Below are 20,474 nucleotides of genomic sequence, written 5' to 3'. Positions count from 1 at the left end.
AGAGCCAATATCCGGGCAGTCAAAGGAGAATATCTGGGCAAGTTGCGAGAACAAAACGAGATCATCCGGGCAATCGTTTAAGAGCGCATTAGATACGCTAGTTACTTCCAAAACAAGTTACAAAAAATATTGCTTCCGTGTTCTTTCAAATGCTTGTTCACAATATCACTCAAGCTATAACTTCTAGTACGCTGGAATAATATTTGTCACTTGCAATAGCGAGGTTGAAAAGACAGGTACAGGGCACTATACACTAGATTGTAATCTTTTGTCGGCAGAGGTCCGTGATGTCCGCGGCGCGTCTGGTGTGCCGGCAGCGCCCGGCGCACCACGAATGGCAGTTTAACCGAGACGAGACTTGCAATGAGGTTCTGTCTCTGACAGGGTACTCTTGCCTCCATATGGACTAGTGCACAGTATGGCGTCATGCGGTGTGGTATGGTGAGGTGTGCCGTTGCGAACATGCGCTACAACCATTTTCAGATTGTAGCTAGAATCATCTCCAACCTACCTGACTTGCCGGTCGCATTTTCATGCTTACATGTACTCTCGAGTACGCGAGAGCCAGCATTATTACAGCGAAGCTGTTTAGGGCTAGTTCCCCCAGTCCGTGACACAAAATCCCGGTGATAGTGCAATAGCGGGCCGACCCGGGGCGGAGGTGAAGCAGTCGGTTGAGCACTCCCCCTACGTGACCCTATCCCAAAGATTGTGCTACGCCGGGCCGACCCCCGACGGAGGTGCAGTTTGCCATTAAAGGGCCCATATGTGTTTCAAGGAAGACAAAGTAATTTTAAATAATAGGCTCTCGGAGGTAAAATTGTTGTTCTTGCGCGATGTGATCAGAGGCCGTGGCGGGCGCTATCAAACGACTTGCAGGTGATATTTAGGGGAATAATTAACTAGAATTTGGCAATTAACTTTCTAATTATTCTACTTAGGTGTTTGATTGTAATGAGGAAATTTTAGTGGATCATGAGTCTGTCCAGTATGGATTGATAGAATTGCGAAATTGTAATTGCGCACAGAGCTACAGCACTCAGAACCTCAGCTTTCCAGACGCACGCAACGGGCTCCGGGCAGCAGCTGACTGCTGCTAAGCCACGCCCACACGTTGATATCATTCGGAGCGTCGCACACATCCCGTTATTTTTCTACTGCCCGAGCGGAAAGTGGTGCGTTGTGGCCGCCACAGCCGCACGCGCCAATAAAAAATAAATAAATCAAGGAAGCTGATAACTTTGTAATCTAGAAATCTGCGGTATGAAGTGTTTTTGGAACGCGTTAGCATCGGATGTTTTCTTCTTTCCGCCAGTCAACATGGCTGCAGTGGCGTGTGGCCATTTTTCGATGACTGAGCGAGTCGACATGGTCATTGCACACGTGAACGCGAATGGAAACCTAACTTTAGCCGCACGTCTGTATGCTGCACGACACCCCAGTGGTCATGTAACATCACTTGCTGGGTTGAAAACGGTGTTCAACCGCTTTTGCACCACCGGAGCGGTACATCATCAATGTTACCATATTCTAAGCGAAGATTTGGAGACCGGCGTCTTAGCCTACGTCAACTGAAAGCCACAGGCGAGCGTAAGAGATATCGCTGATGCATGTGAAGGTAATGTCGCTTCAGTTTGGGAGTGTTGTCGCAACATCAGTTTTACCCGTATCACCTATCTTTACATCAGGGCCTCATGCACAGTGACTTCCAGCGGAGGCTAGACTTCTGCAACTGGTGCCTCGTCTAGTGTGACCAAGATAAAAATTTTCTGAGTAATGTGCTTTGGACCAGCGAGGTGCAGCTCGACAGAGATGCAGGAGTCATCTTACACAACGCACACTACTGGTCAGTAGGAAACCCGCGCAGGCTGCGACAGCACAGGGACCAATGGCAATGGTCTGTAAAACTGTTGTGTGGAATTTTTCACGGCCGTCTCGTTGAGCCATATTTTTTGAAGGAAACATGATACGCAAGTGCTACACAAACTGCATTCTAAAGGACGTGGTTGCGGACTTCGCATCTGAGCTTCCACTCAGCGTTATGCGTTCGATGTGGTGCCACCCCGATGGAGCGTCACCACATTTGGTCTTCTTGTGCTGTGAACGTTCTTTCGTGGTGGATTGGGCACAGCGGGCTCATTCCATGGCCATTGAGATCACCAGATTTGACACCATTGGACTTATTGTTTTGGGGGTATGTAAAAAGTGACGTGTACCAAACAGCTCCAACAGGCCTCCAGGACCTCAAGGGCCAAATCACCACAGCACTGGCCAACGTCGCAGAGGACCGGATTGTGCGTTCGTTACGTTCAGAGAAAGATGGCGCGCAGTTATATAGTGGTATGCACGGCCAACTTTCTGGGCATTTTCTGTGAGCTACTCAGCGTTCCTCCAGAAATAAAGGCGACCACAGTGTATGTTTGGCTGCGTTTTGCGAAATAAGTACCTGAATTCCGGAGTGCAAAAGCATGGAAATCTTTTTAAAAGCAACCACGATGGTATCACAAAGCAAACCGCTTCGAATCGGGCAATGCATTCGCGGGGTCGCAGGCCAAGGCCGCACGCGGCACTCGTGATGACAAGTCACAATTGGGCGTGCGATGAGGTTCTAGCGGATGATGAACACGACGCCGCTTCCCGCTGTTCGGACAGTGGAAGGAAGAGCGGGGTGTGTGTGACGCGCACCGCTCCCGAGTGATATCAGCGCGTGGGCGTGGCCTTGCGGCGCTCAACTGCCGCACGGAGCCCGTTGCGCGCCTTTGGAGAGCTGAGGTTCTGTGCGCTGTAGCTCTGGGCGCGATTAAAATTTGGGAAATCTAAGAATCGATACCGGACGGACTCATGATCCACTAAAATTTCCTCATTACAATCAAATACCTAACTATAATGATTCAAAGTTAATTAACAAATTCCAGTTATTTATTCCTCTAAATAGCACTTGCAACCCTTTTGATAGGACCCGCCACGGCCGCTGATCCGTTCGCGCAAGAACAACAATTTTACCTCCGTAAGCCTATTATTTAAATTACTTAATGTCTTCCTCGAAACACCCTGTACACAGCTTTTTTGGTCATCCTTTTCCCAGTTTCACAGAGTGGAAGGGCACCGAGTTTTTTTTTTTCATTGTTTTGTCGTTAGGCTTAGTGATCCAGTCCGCTGAAAATCGCTGGCCTGTCTGGGTTCTTCGAGGGTCCGGGCTTGCTTCCTTAATTGTTTGCGTTCCTGTAACGATATAGCGAGCTTCCATTTACCGTTTTTTGGCTTCATCGTCATCTCCATTTGACATTTCATTTTCGTCGCTCTCGTCGCCACTGGCTGACTCCATTGCATCGCCTTGCCAGGCAAAGGGGAATCCTCGGCGCAACTTGTTGCAAAGCCTACTTGAGTTTTCAAATCTTGATTGTCCATATCCATGCTATCCCTTGTCGTTTCCGGGTCGTTATCCATAGGGTTTCTGGCTGTTGAATCTCTCTGGCCAGGTCGAGTGTTGGTAGTCGATGCGTTGCTCCCCGCTTCGCCGTTAGGCCGAGTACGGCAGCTGGGCATGCCTGGTCTTCAGTTGCTTAAGAAAGGGGGAAATCGGTTTTGTTCGCCTGGAAATTCAATGTCAAAATGGTCCCGGCATACGCCCGCACGCATTCGATATTTAGGTAGAAATGCCAAGGCTTCGACCACAAAATCAGGCGAAAAATTGAGGAACCAAGGCGAGCGCGGTCCCATCGTCCCGACGCCACCTGGTGGTCCATGCTTCGCAAACTCCCATCATGTCGTGCAAAAAAAAAATTGAAAGTGGTCTCACTGATTTTCAGCACAGACGATGTCGCGCTTCCTTCGAACAACGGTCCATGCGAACAACTACACATTTCACCGTGTTTTAGATCTCGCGCCTGTGTTGTACTCGTCATCACGGTGTACGCGGTCTCTCTCTCTCTCTCTCGCTCTGTCCCCTTGCCTTCTATCATCATTTTGTTCATTCTTCCAGGGCAACGTAGCAAACCACATATTGCCATCTGATTAGCCTTTCTGCCTTTCTACTTCTTACCTTGTCTCTCCAAAGTCCATAGAATCACAAATACAAGACCACGAAAGAAGGCTATATAGGACGTCTTAATCTTGTGGGATTATGCTTGGTGACGCTGGAAAAGCCTGCCGCTTGGGACTTATATATTAAGCTTCGAATAAATTTATGAATGTAACAAGCTAAATCAGTTAGTTTCGTTGTGCATGCGAAATAGCCTTCCGCTATCGAACAAGAACATTGGTAGAATTTATCTTTTAGAATATCTTTCCAGTAGGAAGTCAGCTGTACACACACGCCACAAAAGCTCGTAAGCTATTGATACCTTCTCTCTGCGATTGTGTTCGTGCGAATAATTGGCGCAGCAGATGAACGTGGTGTCAGCAGCGCTTCTTGCAGCTGATGGAGACATGAAGCATGACACGAGGCTTGATTAATGGGTGCGTACAAGCATAAATACAAAGCACATGCCGGGTCGTTTTGCCGACCAAGCACAATGAGGAAATATCCGGAGAGACTGGCGCCAGGTGCTAAATGATTCACTCCAAGTCATTTCCTTCGAATGATTTCAAGATGACGAGCCTCCCGTACGCACGCACACATGTGCACGTGCGTACGCTTAACGCACGCACGCGCACACACCTACACGCGCTCGGGCAGGGACGCATGCACCCATATGTACAGACAGAAGGGGAGAGAAAGAAAGTGGCTAGTGTTAATTACCAGAGGAAGGCGACTACGAGGACAAGAGCGGGAGTGCAAGCGGCTCACTCCTGTCTCGTGATTTGTGACTGATATACCGGCCATTACGGACACGTTTATACATTTATATGGGTAATAGACCTACATTTATGCATTTCTACCATAATGACTCCTTTGCTTCAGAAGTAGGTAGGTCTGGGTAATGTTGGAGCCTCCAGCGTTACCAGTGATCTTTCTTTTATTTGATCTTTAGCCCGGTATACAGAGCAAGAAGCCATCTTTTGTTAAACAAAATTAGTTTATTAAGCTCTCCTTAGTTTCAAATTGGCCACAATTATTAGCAATAATAGAGCCACATTTTCGATTCGGCTGCTCTGAAAAGGATCACCGAGAAATGTTCACAGCTTCGCTCGTTCCTCACCCCTGCCTTTGTGCAGCCAGACTATTATTCTCTTGCAAGTCACTAAATAGCTAAACTTCTCTGTCAGACCTAGAAAAAGTAATTGGCGAGCCAGCTTGCGTGCACGTTGTTCCCTCGCAATGCATTTAAAACAGGCGGAATGATATGAGCACGGATTTGCCCCCTTTTTGCTTGGAGTGGCAGACAGCGACGGTAAAGAACACGACAAAAAAAAAAACAGATCAGCTCCTGATCGGGCTAGCGGCGACGATCATTTCTATGTGGCCCGCCCTTCGCGTGCTGGTGGCACTGCCATGGTGAGTGAGCAATGGTCGGCACCGACATGGGTCAGCACTCAGGTTTTGAGAATCGAGGCAGACGCGTAGGAGCATGACCTATGTGGTTTGGTAGCGCAAGCTGGGGAAGGAGCGTACGCAGCTTAGACCGTTCTTTTTTTTTTTTGAAGTGTTCCGTTGCATTTAGAGAAAGAAAATGAAGAGGTTGTTAACAGCAACGTGACAGGGAAAGGAAAAAAAAAGAACCTCCTTGTCATTTGTGGGGAAGCACTGTCTCTCTTGTAGACGACCGTGTTCTCGCGCTTTCTTCTCAGTTGATGTTTCCATGCATTGTCCTAACCCTAGGCCTGCTATAGGGTTATTTCTTCTTCTGATTTTGTACAAAATTCCTAGCGTAATGTGAGGGCACTGACCTTTAAGAAGGACAGGTTAGTGCACATTCGTTGTGCTTCTACAGTTTTATTTGACTTTGAATGCATTCCTCATCAATTCATGCTGTTTACTTACCGGAGTGTATTGACAGAAGCAGAGAATCGTAAAATTTTGAATAATGGTAGCCCTGAGCAAAAGGAGCGATATATGTTGCTCAAGTGTGCATGTGGATAATAGCTGGTACTCCAATTTACATTCACATTACATTTACACGTCCGGTTTGTTGTTTTCACCCTTGTCTGAGTTCCTAGTGGGAGACACTACAGCACCTACAGTAACCTAATGAGGATGCGCATACATAAAACCTGCAGATGCTAAAAAAGGAATAGCTTAAGAGGCACACGGAAATAGTATTTCATACTGAGCGCCTGTCACTGGCATGACATTGAATGCCGTTGAATGCATGGCTAGCTTTGAAGTTCTCGTGCTATTGCACAATTTTTGTAATGGCAAAATGTTGTTGCGGCAGAACTGACAAGGGAATGTATTACAAAACATGGCGTACAGGAAACAATACAGGCTCAAATGTTGGTTCTTTTGTATTTAAGGAATGGGTAGGTCGTCGACACTGTGAAAATCATCACTGATCCGGCTATTTTTGAAGTGATGTGCGCACGTATTTTTGTGTGAGCGTGTGTATTCGATTGTCAGGCGAGCGATGGCGTGACGCCTCTGGAGCGCGCTACGTCAATGCATCGTGCACTGGGGATGGATTGCTTATTCATAAAGGCGCCAGCATTGCGGTAAAGAACTCAGCTTCCCGTTAACACGTCTGAACGGAGCCACGGCTGTTGGCAAGAAACATCGTCTGCGTACGATTCCAACACGCTTCACTTGGCCCCAAGTCGTGTGCCATGACCACTGCGGCTTTGACAACTCCAACTCACTTCGAAGCTAGCAATTTAAAATTATGTCTAGCTGTTCAATGAACACTACCGATAAGCTAATGCATGCTGCTACGCAAAAATTAACTGACGGTGGCTGTGTGTTTTGCAGCTTGTTTCTTTCAACGAGCAGGTGCTAGCATGAAAATATTAATATGCTTGTTTGTATTTTTTTTCTTCGTTTGTTGCATGCAAATGACAACAACAAACGCGTACAAAGAATTGGACAAAAAAAAGAAGCGAGTTCAAGGAATTGGGAGTGACAGTGTATTCTTTTTTAATTCTAAGTGTTGATTTATTGGCACTATAAAATTTTGACACCCTCCACAAAGTATTGTTCACAAAAGCATATTCTCTTTCGCTACTTCAGAAGTACGCGTTACATGAATCATTGTACTGCTGCTCATATGAGCAATATTTGTACACTGAATTCACTAGGGCTATTTTTCTTGTGTTCGCTGCTTCTTCTGTTGCATTTCCCGTCCCTACGAGCATGCCGTTATTTTTGTTGCTATCAACAACTGCAGTGACATCATTTATCCATTCCTTCATTCATTTTTTACAGAATACAGGATTTCAAGACTCGCCAATGAATCAATCCTTGCATCTGCTGCAGCTTCGCCTGCAACAATAAATGCAACAATGGCCAACATTCTTCAATAAGGTAGTTACTAAACTTTAATCTCCTTCAATTACTAAGAATCTAACATCAACATGTTAAATGGGCTACCGATCAAGCCCTACAGGTTCTCCAATCACTCAGCTAAATATCTTTCGAGCACAAAATAATCTGAAAAGGCGGGAAAATATGCATGTAATGAGCACACGCAAATATATAAAAAAAGAAGAATTCACGAGGGAATAGTGTTGGCGTGCAAGAATTTGCACAAGACAAAAAAAGTTTAAAAAGAAATTTTCCCGTGTAGTACGGGTGCATATTGACCTAACGAAGGAAAAGAACTAATACTAAGTATAAGCTTTTGTGGTAAAATACACACCAGAATTTTTTTAAATTTCCTAAACGGCTTATTGGCAAGCGAGCAAAGTTTGCGAACAACATTCCTTGGCGCTTACGAAACTGGGGCCCCAAGAAGCCTTCGATGCATGCTGAAAGCACCTCAACGACGCGTTAAATTTCAAGGTCATTGCTCCAGATTTCTCAGTACATATGAAATCAAGCGTCTTCCACAGCGACAAAACAAATATAAAAACGAACCGAAAGACAGGGAACGTCAGCGGGAATGCATTCATCATTCCTCGTACTTTTGCCGGTGCTCCGTAAAACACAGGTCACGTCGAACCTACGTTGCGAGCACAATGGGCTCTCCGTCGGCATCGCAGAATAAATGAAAGGCGAGAGACGGACTCAAGACAAGCAGGAGACACTCGAGAGCGCCTCTCCAGCAAAGGTGACAGAGGTCGCAAAGAGCGAGACACGTCGGGCGTGCGATTACATCGGTGGCAAAGACCTGACGAGAATTTCGGCAGTGAAGTGGTGCCTAGCAAACTAATGTGGCACACGAAAAGACAAAAGGGAAAAATGAGACGAAAGAAAAGGTCAGCGCTGGCGACGGTCTGAGAACGCGGCTGAGAAAAGCGCAGGAAACGAGCGAATGAAGGCAAATAGCAAATCGACACTCGAGCCGAGCGCGATACGAGTTGCCGTGTTTCAGTTTCCAGACGAGAAGTGCTTCATCTCGAAGGCCTCGTTCGTTCATCGCTGGTGGCGTGCGAGAGAAAATACGTCGTAGACGTGACTCCCTGCGCTGCACTATAGGTTCGACGAATTAATGGTATCGCATCCTTTTGCTTCCATTCTTCTTTCTTTATTGTGTTTCTCGCAGAGTGAACTCTCTCCCCTTCATCTCATGGCTTTCATCGTTTGCGTTATCTTTTTTTTTGCTCTCATTAATTTAGAGGAATCGAAAGCACCGTGATGGAATCAATTGGCACGAACAGGACACGGCTGAATCGCGGCGGAAGCAAGCGCTCGAAGAAGATCACGACCGCAAGGCAGTTTTGCAAGTCGACGAGCGACTTCAGCTCGACAACCTTAAAGCTTTCAAAGGTGGCCTTCTCATTGTTGCTTTAGATGCAAGGGCGACCATTGGAATGCAAACACAGTTACAGGATAAGTCGAGTGTAGGCGTTTTCGCAAAGGTCTTTGTAGCGCAAACGTAAGGGCTGTAGATGTTGCCTTGCCGCGAACAGCCTGGCTTACCAGCTACGCTTGCTCGCCTGCCGCACAAGGCAAGTGGTACGTTCACAAAAACTGAGCGGCAAGAATTCAAAATCCGGGGGGCCGAGGGACAGCGAAAACCTAAGTGCGCAAAGAGCCGCCATTACGTCGGCAAGCCATATCCTTTCTCGCGCTGTTACAGCGAAAATGACGTCAATGAGACGCAACAACATCCGGCAGCGCAAAATGAGCCGTCATTGTCTCACAGATTTTGATCATGTTTCCTTCAACTGGTGAACCTTCTCAGCACCTGCTTCAACAGTATAATGTGTGCCCGAATGCCTGCTGGTAAAATAGACAGACAGACGTCCCACGTGCGCCCATACATTCAAACGCCACTTGTAGAGAAACGAGAGGAAAGAATATGGTAGAGAGGTTAAGAGGGACTGAGTCCGATTGGCAACCCTGCACTGGTGGAGAGAGGAAATAGGAGGAAATTATGTGCGCTGGGGTTGCCGACGCAATAAAATTATCAGCGCTGTATCACAAGTGGTCGCTCAGTCCGGTTGCCTTCAGTAATCTCAGCAGCTCTATTGTGACATTGTGAACTTATGACGAGCCAAACCACGGTCTCGAAAGCTTGCTCACGGGGAAAGCGCTTCCGCTTAGGCTTCTCTTATGTATAACAACATAGCTCAGTCCTTTTCCTATAAACAAAGAGAAGATATAAAAGCTATCCTTGCACTAGTTTCTTTTGGACAGTGACCTTCTCAGTTTATTCTAGGCTGTGCTATTTAATTTACGTAATTTTTATATAACGGTATCATCACGATGGCTTTGTCGTGTCAGTGACAATTTGTCTTGCTTGGTGTTTATTTTAATGCCATGATAAACATATTCTGCATTAGTGACTCTTTAAGCGGTTTAATTGCTGTGAATTTAACTATTCCTACATGAGCAGTTACTACTCATGCTCATCACAGATCATGCGCAGCTGATTCGCCATTGAGCACGATTTGTATAAATTTACAACTTGATGTCACATTTTTTTGTAAGCTTGTAGAGTGCATGTAGTGTGTTCTTTTTTTAGTCTGAGATATTGTGAAAACTTTTATTTCCATCTTTTTGCTCTTTATATTGCTCGATCCGCTCTCTAGATTGCGTTCTTTTTTTCATTTTTAGCTGTGATTTTGGGGAGAGACTTTTCAGAAACCAAACGTCCGTAAACCTTTCGCATTTGATAAATAACAACAACAAAGAAACCAAATTATTTGTATTATCATGTATCCAAGAAAACTGTCTGCACCTGTGCGTACTCAGTGGTGCATTAAACATACAACACTGTGTGTAAGAATTTAGCTCAGTAAACCCAACACGCGGTCCATTATATTTCATTTTTCTGAGGGATCTCGCTGCAGTGCTTGCTGCATTATAGTATGGTGTTGTGTAATGTCTGTTGGGAAGCACAAAATATTCTCTTTATCGAATAATCGCGTGGGTGTGCGTGCGGAGTCATCCTCACATGTAGCTGCGACAACTAAAAGACATGGGGAATCACATGTAATTTCGACGTGCTTAAGTTCACTTAGTCTCACACAAATTCAAGTTTACTGTGGCTCGCAAGACTGAGAGCCACGCCCACTCCTGGACTCACTCAGATTCACTCCTATTCTTACTCATCTCGACTGATTCAGACTCACATGCCCCATAATTTAGAAGCTCTCAGGCACAGCCTCACGCCTACCCGGATTTACTGGCTTTAGATCAGACTCAGACTGTCGGGTCTGCCTGAGTTCGAGTAAGTAGACCCATAAGTTCGCTCGTAAGATCGGGGCTGCAGCAATGAAACCTGCGCAGTACAATGACTTTAACAAGATCAATATTCTTTCACAAAGTCAATGATATACATTTTTCGCAAAATCAGACAAGCTAAACGTGATATAATTTTGAAATTAAACAGCTAGATCAAAAACAACGACGAATTCACGCGCAGCGGAGTTTCACCAAAACACGACAGTAATCAGATATATAAAGAATGGTAAACTAATAAATATGCACGACGTCGGTCTCGTTGCGATACAGGATGAAATGTTTCACTGCAGCCCTTTCCGTTGTCGTATTATTTTATAGCCATAGAGCTTTCTCGTTCATAAAAAAGATGCTTGCCAAGAAGTTTTAAGGCAGTACAGGTTGTTAAAATGAGACTGTTTGCACAAAAATATTGTTGTTGGTGCAGCACTACATTTTCCATTAAGTTACACCAATTGAGGCAATGAGTGAGTGCACATTTTCCTGCTAAATTTGTCACATTAACGCACCAACTGAATGCAGCTGATTTTTCGGTTCCTACATCCGAACTTGTCATTTTGAAGGGCCTGTACCACTTGGTACTTAGGGGCGGTCATCTGCAAGGTGGGACTTTTTTTGAGTCCACCACACGCCATGAAGGGTGTCGGAGGAGAGACAAAGAGGAGAAAAGACAGGGAGGTTAGCCAGTTTAAGTACCGGCTGGCTACCCTGTGCTGGGGAAAGGGGTAGAGGGAATAAAAGGAGGAAGAAGAAGAAGAGGGGAAAAAATCGGAAAATTCACGCAGTAACGCGATAGTACGCGATACAACACTCAAAGGCGATCGCACAATTCGCATGTCCTTAAAAACTTCAGCAAAGCCCTTAAGGCCTTGAGTGCCGAAGCCCGTCTGGACCAGTGTCCTAGAGCTTTTTCCTCTCGAAAGGGGCGATTGTCCAGTTTTTCGAGTATGGTCACGAGCGCTGTTCTTGGCACTTTGTAGTTGGGACAGTCACAAAGGAGGTGCTCAATCGTCTCCTCGCAGCCGCAGGTGTCGCAAGTAGGGCTGTCGGTCATTCCAATGCGGAATGAATAGGAGTTCGTGAATGCCACGCCGAGCCACAGGCGGTACAGAAGTGTTGCTTCCGCTCGTGGTAACCCTGGCGTGAAATGCAATGGTGTAGAGTTTCCTTTCCGAATCGGCCACGAAACAAGACCATGAAAACTACTGAACCTGGTACAAACTAACGAGATGGGTCACGACCACACGTATTTCTGCAAGCTTGCAAAAAAATCTCGCACCGCTAGCTGGATTTACTGGCTGGCCTGCAACGTGCAGAGGGAGCAAGTCTGCATTAAACAAGGCCGCTTCCACAAAGTTTCGGCACTACTGCGTCTCCTGCTGCTGTCGCGGCGAAGGCACAGCCCACGGCAAACGCGGCCAGAGAGAAAAGGACTCGGCACGCGCATAACTCGATCAGCACGCTTCGACGCAACCGGGGTACACATCTCGCAGAATCTGCTGGAGCTTCGTTCGACGTGACGTGTTTCTCGCGGGCGATTCGCCTTATTTGTCGGTTTCGCAGCCTCTCCGAGTCGATGGCCTAACGAAGACTTCCAACAGTGCCACGCACGCTTGGTTCTCTGGCCCGGCAGGCAACTGTCCGTGCACTCAACGTTTGTTCTTCACTTGGGAGGGAGCTGGCATAGGGAAGGAGAAGCAGCGAAAACACTGAAGTTCTGAAAAAAAAAAGAAACGCAGGGAATAGTAATAGCTGGTGAAAGTCGTCATGACTTGGGGGCATGGAAAGGGTGGCTGATCATAGAATCGTATCCCGCACTCGCTGTGGCAACGGCTCTTGTTATCTCGCTCGAAGTGTTCAGCGAGATGTCTTGATCGGCAAACAGGTCGAAGATTCTTCTCTCCCTTATTTGTGGAGCAGCTATCTTTTAGAGTAGTTTGGCACTCCGTGGCCATAGCCAATTCAAGCGACATGTCATCCGCCAGCCGATGAACGTGCTGCTCTCTGTTTGATTCAAGTGACTCACCCGGCGTATGACTGCCGCTGATGTGTGTCGAAAATCAGTGCCTGCACAAGTGTTGCGCACACATAATAACGACCTTAAGCGCGCGATGTGCGAAAAGTGGCTTGAATTTCCTTGACAATGGACCTGCGCGGCTAAATGCATAGTTGACTTTTTGTTTTGACTTCCCTTACCTTTTATTTTATTTACATAATACTGATGTTCTCTTAGGCCTGAGGAGGATAAGCAATTAAACAACGATAGGAAAATAACAATGACAATGAAAACAACAGAAAAAGATCACTAATGAGTACCCACTAATGAGAACAGCACTGATGTAGGAATCTTACGCGAGCGCCAGAACATCATCACAACAATGTTCCTCGTGTTAAAGGTATTACTGCGACAGTTTCTCAATGCAACAGTATGTGCTCCTTTAACTGCATTGTAATGAACATAAATGTAACCCCCGTACTCAGAAATGCATCGTAGCGTGAAGCTCATGCTTGACTTGATATATGCAATGACGGCTGGTGCGAAAGCGCCCAAGACGCTCATCTGGTTTTTCTTGGTGCGTTCACGACAGGCGTCATTTAAATCAAGTCAAGCATGGGCTTCAAGTTAAGACGCATTTCTGAATAAGGGGGTGAGTCTCAGTTTCAAGACTTTTTGTCTGTGTACCACGGGACACATCGCATTATGTGTATTCTCTACGTGGGGTGTCAAACAAACTTTGATCATGTACTAAAGGGCTAGGAAATTGAGTTCACTTGTCCGTAACGTAGTACGTAATGTCACGCTCGTTTTTCCAGTGGACTGTGCCTCTTTGTGCCCGGCAGTTAAAGAAGGACGAACAAAGCTACGCGGAAAATACAGCTATTCGCAGTAAAAAGCGGGTGTGTTCAAACAAGTTAGCTTCAATAGAAGAATATATAGAACACATCCGCCATGACAACAGGGCGATGACGAAGGGAAGTTATGGTCGACATTATAGCGAAAGCATCAGCAGAAATTGACACGCAAATCTGGCTAAACAGGCCCCCTTACACCTGGGATGCCATAATGACGCTGGTAAAAAGAACTGGCTGTGATCGCACAAAGTGCTGAGTCTAATGTACTGGATGACCAGCCCGTGGAGCGCGTAGTTTTGGGACACCGACTGTGGTGGTGTGTTGTAGCTACTGGCGGGTTATCCCAACTATGGAGACCGGCAATTGTTCGAATTTCGATAGTAAGCATTCCTCTTCGATAACCAGTATTCTGCGTGGCACCGTGTGTCCGCACACGGCCGTGACATGAGACAGACTGGCAGTGTTATCACCTGTGAACGTAGCAGCTTTCAAGAATTTTTCTAATATAACATTTATCATGGACTGGAAAGAAAGAGTAATGAGCTCATGTAGTATAGACATTTGTTTGCATCTGGGACACAGTGCATAACATAGTAGAGACAAGACAAGACGAAGCGCAAATGATGACTGATGTTCTGAGCGCATTGCCGTTGTCACAGTCATGACATAGAAACAAACTCGAAATGCAAGCTGAGCTTGATTGCCAGGCTAAACCCGCCTGTTGCTACAATTCACCACCACCACCACCATCACCACCACCACCACCACCTGTCTTAAAATAAAATTATTCAGATGAAGCTAGAAGGCAGCAAAAGCCACTGATAGAACAACGCTGAAAACGAGAATACTCTAAAAAAGAACAGAACTTTAGAAGAGCGCAATAAATGAAGATCGCAGAGAAAGAAATTGCGGGAGACCCGAATGTTTCTAAGCCTTAGCTGTTCCAAGGCTGAGGAACATTGCGACAGTGACATGCCTCACTTTGGAAAGGCGACGCAAAGAAAAGCGAGAAAAGTTGAATGAAGAAAACAGTGCGGAGGATTAAAATGGGAAGTTTTTTCTCATCTTGGAAGAGTTCCTTTTGCTCAGGGAACCTAGTTCTCTATTCTGGCTGAGGAAATATCGACGAGCAAAGAAAACATTGGGCACCGTTCGCGGCACTACGGCGAAAGGGTGGTGTTTCTATTCTGGGTCACGAGAGCTGCGTTTGGGGCAGGCCTCGCGCACGGTGTCCGTCGCCCCAAGGCTGATCGCCCTCGACTGGCCAACCCTCGAGTTGTCACAGCAGCAGCCGGATTTCTCGATTTTTCTGCCCGTAGGCTATTCGCTCTATCCTTTCTCCCATTTTCGTGGGCGCATTTGGCTTCCTAGGCTTCAAAAACAACTTGTTTCTTTTCTTCTGCATCCGTTATATATCTTTTTCCGCGTCATTGCACGAAGTGGGCCGCTTTGTCCCTAACATTATATCGAGAGACCATTACGACGCAAAATAACAGCAGAAATAAAGGAAATAGCGAGACCGTTTATGCAAAAACGCACTCTGGTGGCGAGAAAGAAAGGAGAAGAAAGAGCAAGTATAAGTAAAGTGGCCCTAAGCATTGCGTGCCACGGGGTCTTTTGCGATCGTTGAAACAGGAAAGGAGACAGAGGGAAGGAAGTGACTATATTGGAGGAGTGGTCTGAAAGTGCTCCTGCACGAAAACACGCCGGCGAGTAGTGCTCAAAATACCGAACTTCTAAGAGGGCCGTTTCCCTCCTTCCCGAAATAAGCACGACCCGCTGTGCTTAGTGATCTGTGAGATATTTGCCTTTTCTCGTTTCTTTGCTCAACTGCTGCCAACAGCGAATGCATCGATCTTTCACCGGCAAGCCGTGCGGGGATACAAGCGGTGTGTCTTGTGACGAGACATGCAGGATGTTTTAAGACAAATGTAAATACTAAGCGATTTGAACGTCTGGACAGGTGAACGTCTGGTCGGCGCATGGGCGCTGGACGAAATTGCGCAGCCTTTCGCTCTACTGCATACCGGGTTCATGCTTAATTGATAAAGTCTTATTCCACGGGGCAAGCCTATATACCCTATGTGTCTGGTGCTAATTTGTACTTTTCCTTTAACTTATTACTCTACTGCTCCCTATTGACATTCCGTTGTGAAGCTGTTTTTCCTTCCTTTTTTTTTTACTGATAATCAGCCTTCCTCAGAATACTTGAGCGTGCTCCTAGCTTGCCCTTTGCTTTTTTCCTTCGCAGAACACAGCACGTGGGTTGTTTAGTACGTCATGTACATTGCTACAGCGCCGTGAATTGACGTGGAATATTTAATGATAAATAAGGGCTTAGAAGCGATATTCAAATGGACGGCCACCGGCCATAATTTCCGACACTTCTTTATAATTGCACGGCACCTTTGTAGACCGTCTTGTGTGCAGGTTCACCTTGTGTGCCGTTTCTCCCTCTTGTAAGGCCGCGTGTCACTTACCATCTCTTCTGTTCGGTTGTACAAGAGTTGCTGCGCAGAGATTAAGGTAGATATTCCTTTCTCCGTGCTATACAGCAAGAAATAAAAGAATAAAGGATAATAATAAAATAGTTAAATGTAAACAAAAAACAGGACAGTGAGTATTCCTCTTAGTAGGCATGTCGTTGGCAATACGTGGGAAAGTAACAAAAACGTTTATGACTCACCATTTATGCTACGATATTGTCCTCCATTAAAAGTGAAGAAAAATGGAAACATCTATCGGTAAGATTTCCTAGAGTCTCGATTTATCATAGAAACAACGTTCTTGGATATCGCGACTGAGACCAATTTGTGTGACAGTTTTGGCGTGCCTCGTGGTCTATAGCGGGACATATTTAGGTAATCGAATATTGGATGTCTTTGTTGTAAACGTGATATTATTTACGAAAAGGAATCCAGGCATGCGCGAGCCAGAAAAGGGAAGTCACAATGAAATATGACATCTATGCGACTTCTCCCCAAGAATATTGTTAAAATACAAGCAATGTGTAGGTGCGAGTGAATACAATTTCAATATAATGCAATCAGTCATAAAAGTTTCACTCCAACCGACATCGTGCCCAATCTCATGATTTCTGTATATTGAGAAATTGGATAGGAGCTAGATCCCAATGGTCATTTTACTCGCACGCCCCCCCCCCCCTTTTTTTGAATAGCTGATTTGGCTGAATAAGTTTCTTGCATTTTGACGGATCTTGTTGGTGTCACCACAGCAGCAGCTCAACTTTGCAGATGTGACTGAGCCATCGATGTAAACGTGTACGCGACCACTGTGCATCTCATGTAAAAGTTCTAATGTGGCCTGCTTCAGGGCAAACGACGGCATGTTAGCCTTCTTCGTGATTCCTGGGATGGTGAGGCGTATTTCAGGTCTGTGCAGGCACCGTAAAGGTGAGGATGGTCTTGCTGCAGGCATGTAGTGAGAAGCGGTAGATAGCATGTAGTGAGAGCGGCAAGATGGTGAGAAGGTAGTCGGGCAACGTGGAGAATATGCGCCCTGAGAGCGTCGGTCACCGAGTACTTTGATATTGAGTGATCTCGAGCTATGACAATCGTTGCCGCAGTAGACGCACATCTCGGAAGACCGGTACACATCCTTAGCGCTTCAGCTTGTAGTCCCTGGAGTACACGCAGGTTTGTTTTGCAGATGTTACCAAGCACAGGGAGGCTGTATCTTGCGAAACCGAGGAACAAGGCGTCATAAAGCTGCAACATTGACCGCATCGGTGTGCCCCATGAGTCTCCGCCGAGAAACTTTAGGAGATGTATTAGTGTCATCAACCTCTTCTTTAGGTATGAAACGTGCGGGCTCCATGATAGGTCTAGGTTGTGCAGCCGGTTGTTTTGAAAACTTCCTGAGTTCCACAAGGAGAACGTCATATCGCGGCTGAGCATTCAAGTTTTCTAGCGGCATCTGTCCTTGATAATGGTATCGGCTCCTCTTTGTCGCCTTCAAGAGCCGACCGAACAGCGTTATCGGTGTGTTCGTTCCCTATGACGCCTCAATGACTTGGAAGCCGCTGAAATGTCACGTGGTGTCCTTTCTCAGTCAAGGTATGCATTACTTTTCTAATCTAGAATACCAGTTGTTCGTGTGGTTCACACCGCATGGCTGATAGCAAAGACTGCATTGCTGCCTTCCAGTCACTGAACATTGACCAACTTCGAGGTTGTTCTTGGCTGACGAGACGAAGTGCAGCGCGAAGAGCTGCAAGTTCCACAGCCATCGGTGTAGTTGGGTGACATGTCTTGAAACTGATGGTGGTGGCTTTCGCTGGGGAAACCACGGCTCCAGAGGAACGCTGGAGCGTTGCCGATCCACCAGTATAAATATGTACGTGGTCGGCGTACCTCTCGTGCAAAAGGAGCAGAATTAGTTGTTTAAAAGCAGGTGCTGACAACTAAGATTTTTTCCTGATTCCTGGTACGGTGAGGTGCACTGTAGGGTGAGCCAAACACCATGGAGGAATCGATGGCTTAGTTGCGGGAGTGAAGCCTGATGGCCATACGGCGGAAATATGAAATCCACAAAAAGTATGCCTGTTCATGTGTGGAAGGTACCACCGGTGTAGTTTGCGAGATACTTTACTTACGAGTGTATGTTATGCGTGTTTATAAGAGGCGCTTCTTTAATTAACGTTCTTTATTATTACCTTTTTTTGTTTACGCCTAGTCTGTGTGCACCTGTGCTACATGCGCGTTCTCGATATTGGAAAAGTAATAGCATTGCTTTCTTTATTGGGTCTTGAGATAGCCGGGGTTAGTAGCCCGTCTTCCTATTGTTTGCAGTTAAGCAACAGTAATAAATGATTATTTCAAGGAAACATTCACGTAAGCGCAAGAGGATGACGCGTGAATGAAAGCCTACCATAAAATTTACTTGCGATCTGATTAATAAACGCACTGGGAATTCGCCAATGTACTTGCGCGCCTGTTAGCTTAAACCACTGCTTATTGGCACCGCCACAAGAGCGTTTATCGAGGCATTTTGCATCAGAAAGGATGAAAATCGTGTATTAATTACTCCGTCTATTTGTGCTTTCCCCATTTCCCAAAAGCATTTTTCATTTTCCCATTTCCATTACCCTCTCTTATTTTCCAATACTAAGAACTGGCCATTAGTGCCAGTTTCATTCATTTTTGTGCATTGTATAATAATTGAACGCGTCATATTCAAATTTCTATATCGGTTATTCATACTGGTTGCGTGCGCTCGGCGTAAACATAGTAATTTGGCATCTCAGTGTCACGGCAGTAACGTGATACTAAGCGTTAGTGAATCGCTCACAACCCGCCATGGTGGCTCAGTGCCTGCGGCATTGCGCGTGGTTGCGTACTCTTGCACCGCGCATTGGTTCCACGTTAAAGAAGCCTAGAAGTTCCAAATTATTCCGGAACCCCTAACTACGGCGTGCCCTTTAATCAGAAATTGGTTCTGACATGTGAAAACCTAGCATTGAATTAAATCATTCAGAGCGTTCTTTCTTTCTTGTTTGTTCAGACAAATCTTTACAGTTTTTCACGATACGCAAGAGAAGAAAATGAAGCCCAGATTTTGAGACAATTGGTAGCTTAACAAAGAAACTTCCATAGTCACGCAACCTTCGAAAGAAAATAAATGCTAAGAACACAGAAAAAGCTCATCGAAATAAGCAACAAGTGCCCGCTATCTTACCTGTAGCCGAAGTTATCAATGTCCACCAGTAGTAGCAAATTTCATAACGAAATAGAATGTGAGTAATAATATATTCCGAAGTAAAATGTCATCGGCATGAATTGACCTAGCCGCGTGAGCTTGACAAGCAATGTTCTTTATAAGACACACATACAAAAGACGTGGTGTGCGGGAAATGCTCGTAATTAAGTTGCTTTGCAATGGAATAATGAGAATAACGCAGCTTTCTGTTTGGCCGTTATCAACGTTCAGGCACCCATTACACGTGTTTGGCACGCTTGAATCCTCGCAGCATCATTAGTGGCAGCGCGCCCGTCACATTCTCCGCGTGGTTGTAATTATTAAGGATGAGAATGCTCATGTTTTCTTTACACAAAGCCGCCGTGCAGAAAACACTGACCTTTGCTACAAGCAACATCCGCGCGCGTGATCCAATTATCTTCCGTGTGCAGTAATTATTCCCACAACGCTAGCGCAATCTGTGTCATTCATTAAGCAGAGTCATAAGCGCCGCTCATAATTGGGAGGTCGCAAATGTCGTAGAACAGAACCAGAGCCGACAAGAATTCCTTCGTGAAGGAAGCCCACTGGTGTCTGTATCTCACGGTTCGTTTCAGAGAAGACGCTGTAGCGCTAAGGTATGTGTACGGCGATGTAAAAAAAAAAAAAGCTATTGTAATCAATATTGTTTTATAACTGCGTTGGTCGCTACATGTGTTAGTGGAATGCGAAAGTCAGTAAAATGTTATGCACATAAGTGTACTGAAAATAAATGTGTCCCACGTTGAGGGGAACCTCATTTCCACTTCGGTCTACGTAAGTAGGGTATAGCACTAGCAATAAAAGGATGTCTCCGTGCAACCTGTCAAGACACAGTTACCTTCTTCCTGGTGATCACACGAGTCTCTTTCGCAGAAAAGAAATTTGGCACGTATTTATAAAAGAGGTTCGAACATTATATGAAAGTGTTTAAATTGCGGATGCCAACTTAGCTGAGGCAAAGTGAAACTATGTATATATATATATATATATATATATATATATACAGAATGACGGTAAAAGGACTACGTGATGGCTAGAGAGATGCGATAGGATATCAAATAAAACAACAAAACCAGCACTCGTTGAACCATATGGACGCATAAGTAGATACAGGCAGAAAAACACTCCCTATTTCCTTATACTGGTGCAGTCCAAGATGCGA

The 20,474-nt window shown here is 45.7% G+C and overlaps 1 protein-coding gene and 1 long non-coding RNA gene across 2 annotated transcripts in view; one reads left to right on the top strand and one right to left on the bottom strand.

Annotated features, from left to right (window-relative positions):
* The window catches only part of jeb (jelly belly), a 250,618-nt gene that overhangs the window by 109,922 nt on the left and 120,222 nt on the right, over positions 1-20,474 (bottom strand). The gene's annotated exons all lie outside the window — the stretch shown is intronic.
* Positions 1-20,474, top strand: part of LOC135902371 (uncharacterized) — a 279,164-nt gene that overhangs the window by 179,170 nt on the left and 79,520 nt on the right. The window contains exon 2 of the long non-coding RNA XR_010564490.2: positions 7,298-7,396. This is a non-coding gene — a long non-coding RNA (uncharacterized lncRNA). The remainder of the gene's footprint in view (positions 1-7,297; positions 7,397-20,474) is intronic.

This window comes from Dermacentor albipictus, chromosome 5, assembly GCF_038994185.2.
Source record: "Dermacentor albipictus isolate Rhodes 1998 colony chromosome 5, USDA_Dalb.pri_finalv2, whole genome shotgun sequence".
NCBI lineage: Eukaryota > Metazoa > Arthropoda > Arachnida > Ixodida > Ixodidae > Dermacentor > Dermacentor albipictus.
This window is presented reverse-complemented; position numbering and strand designations above follow the sequence as displayed.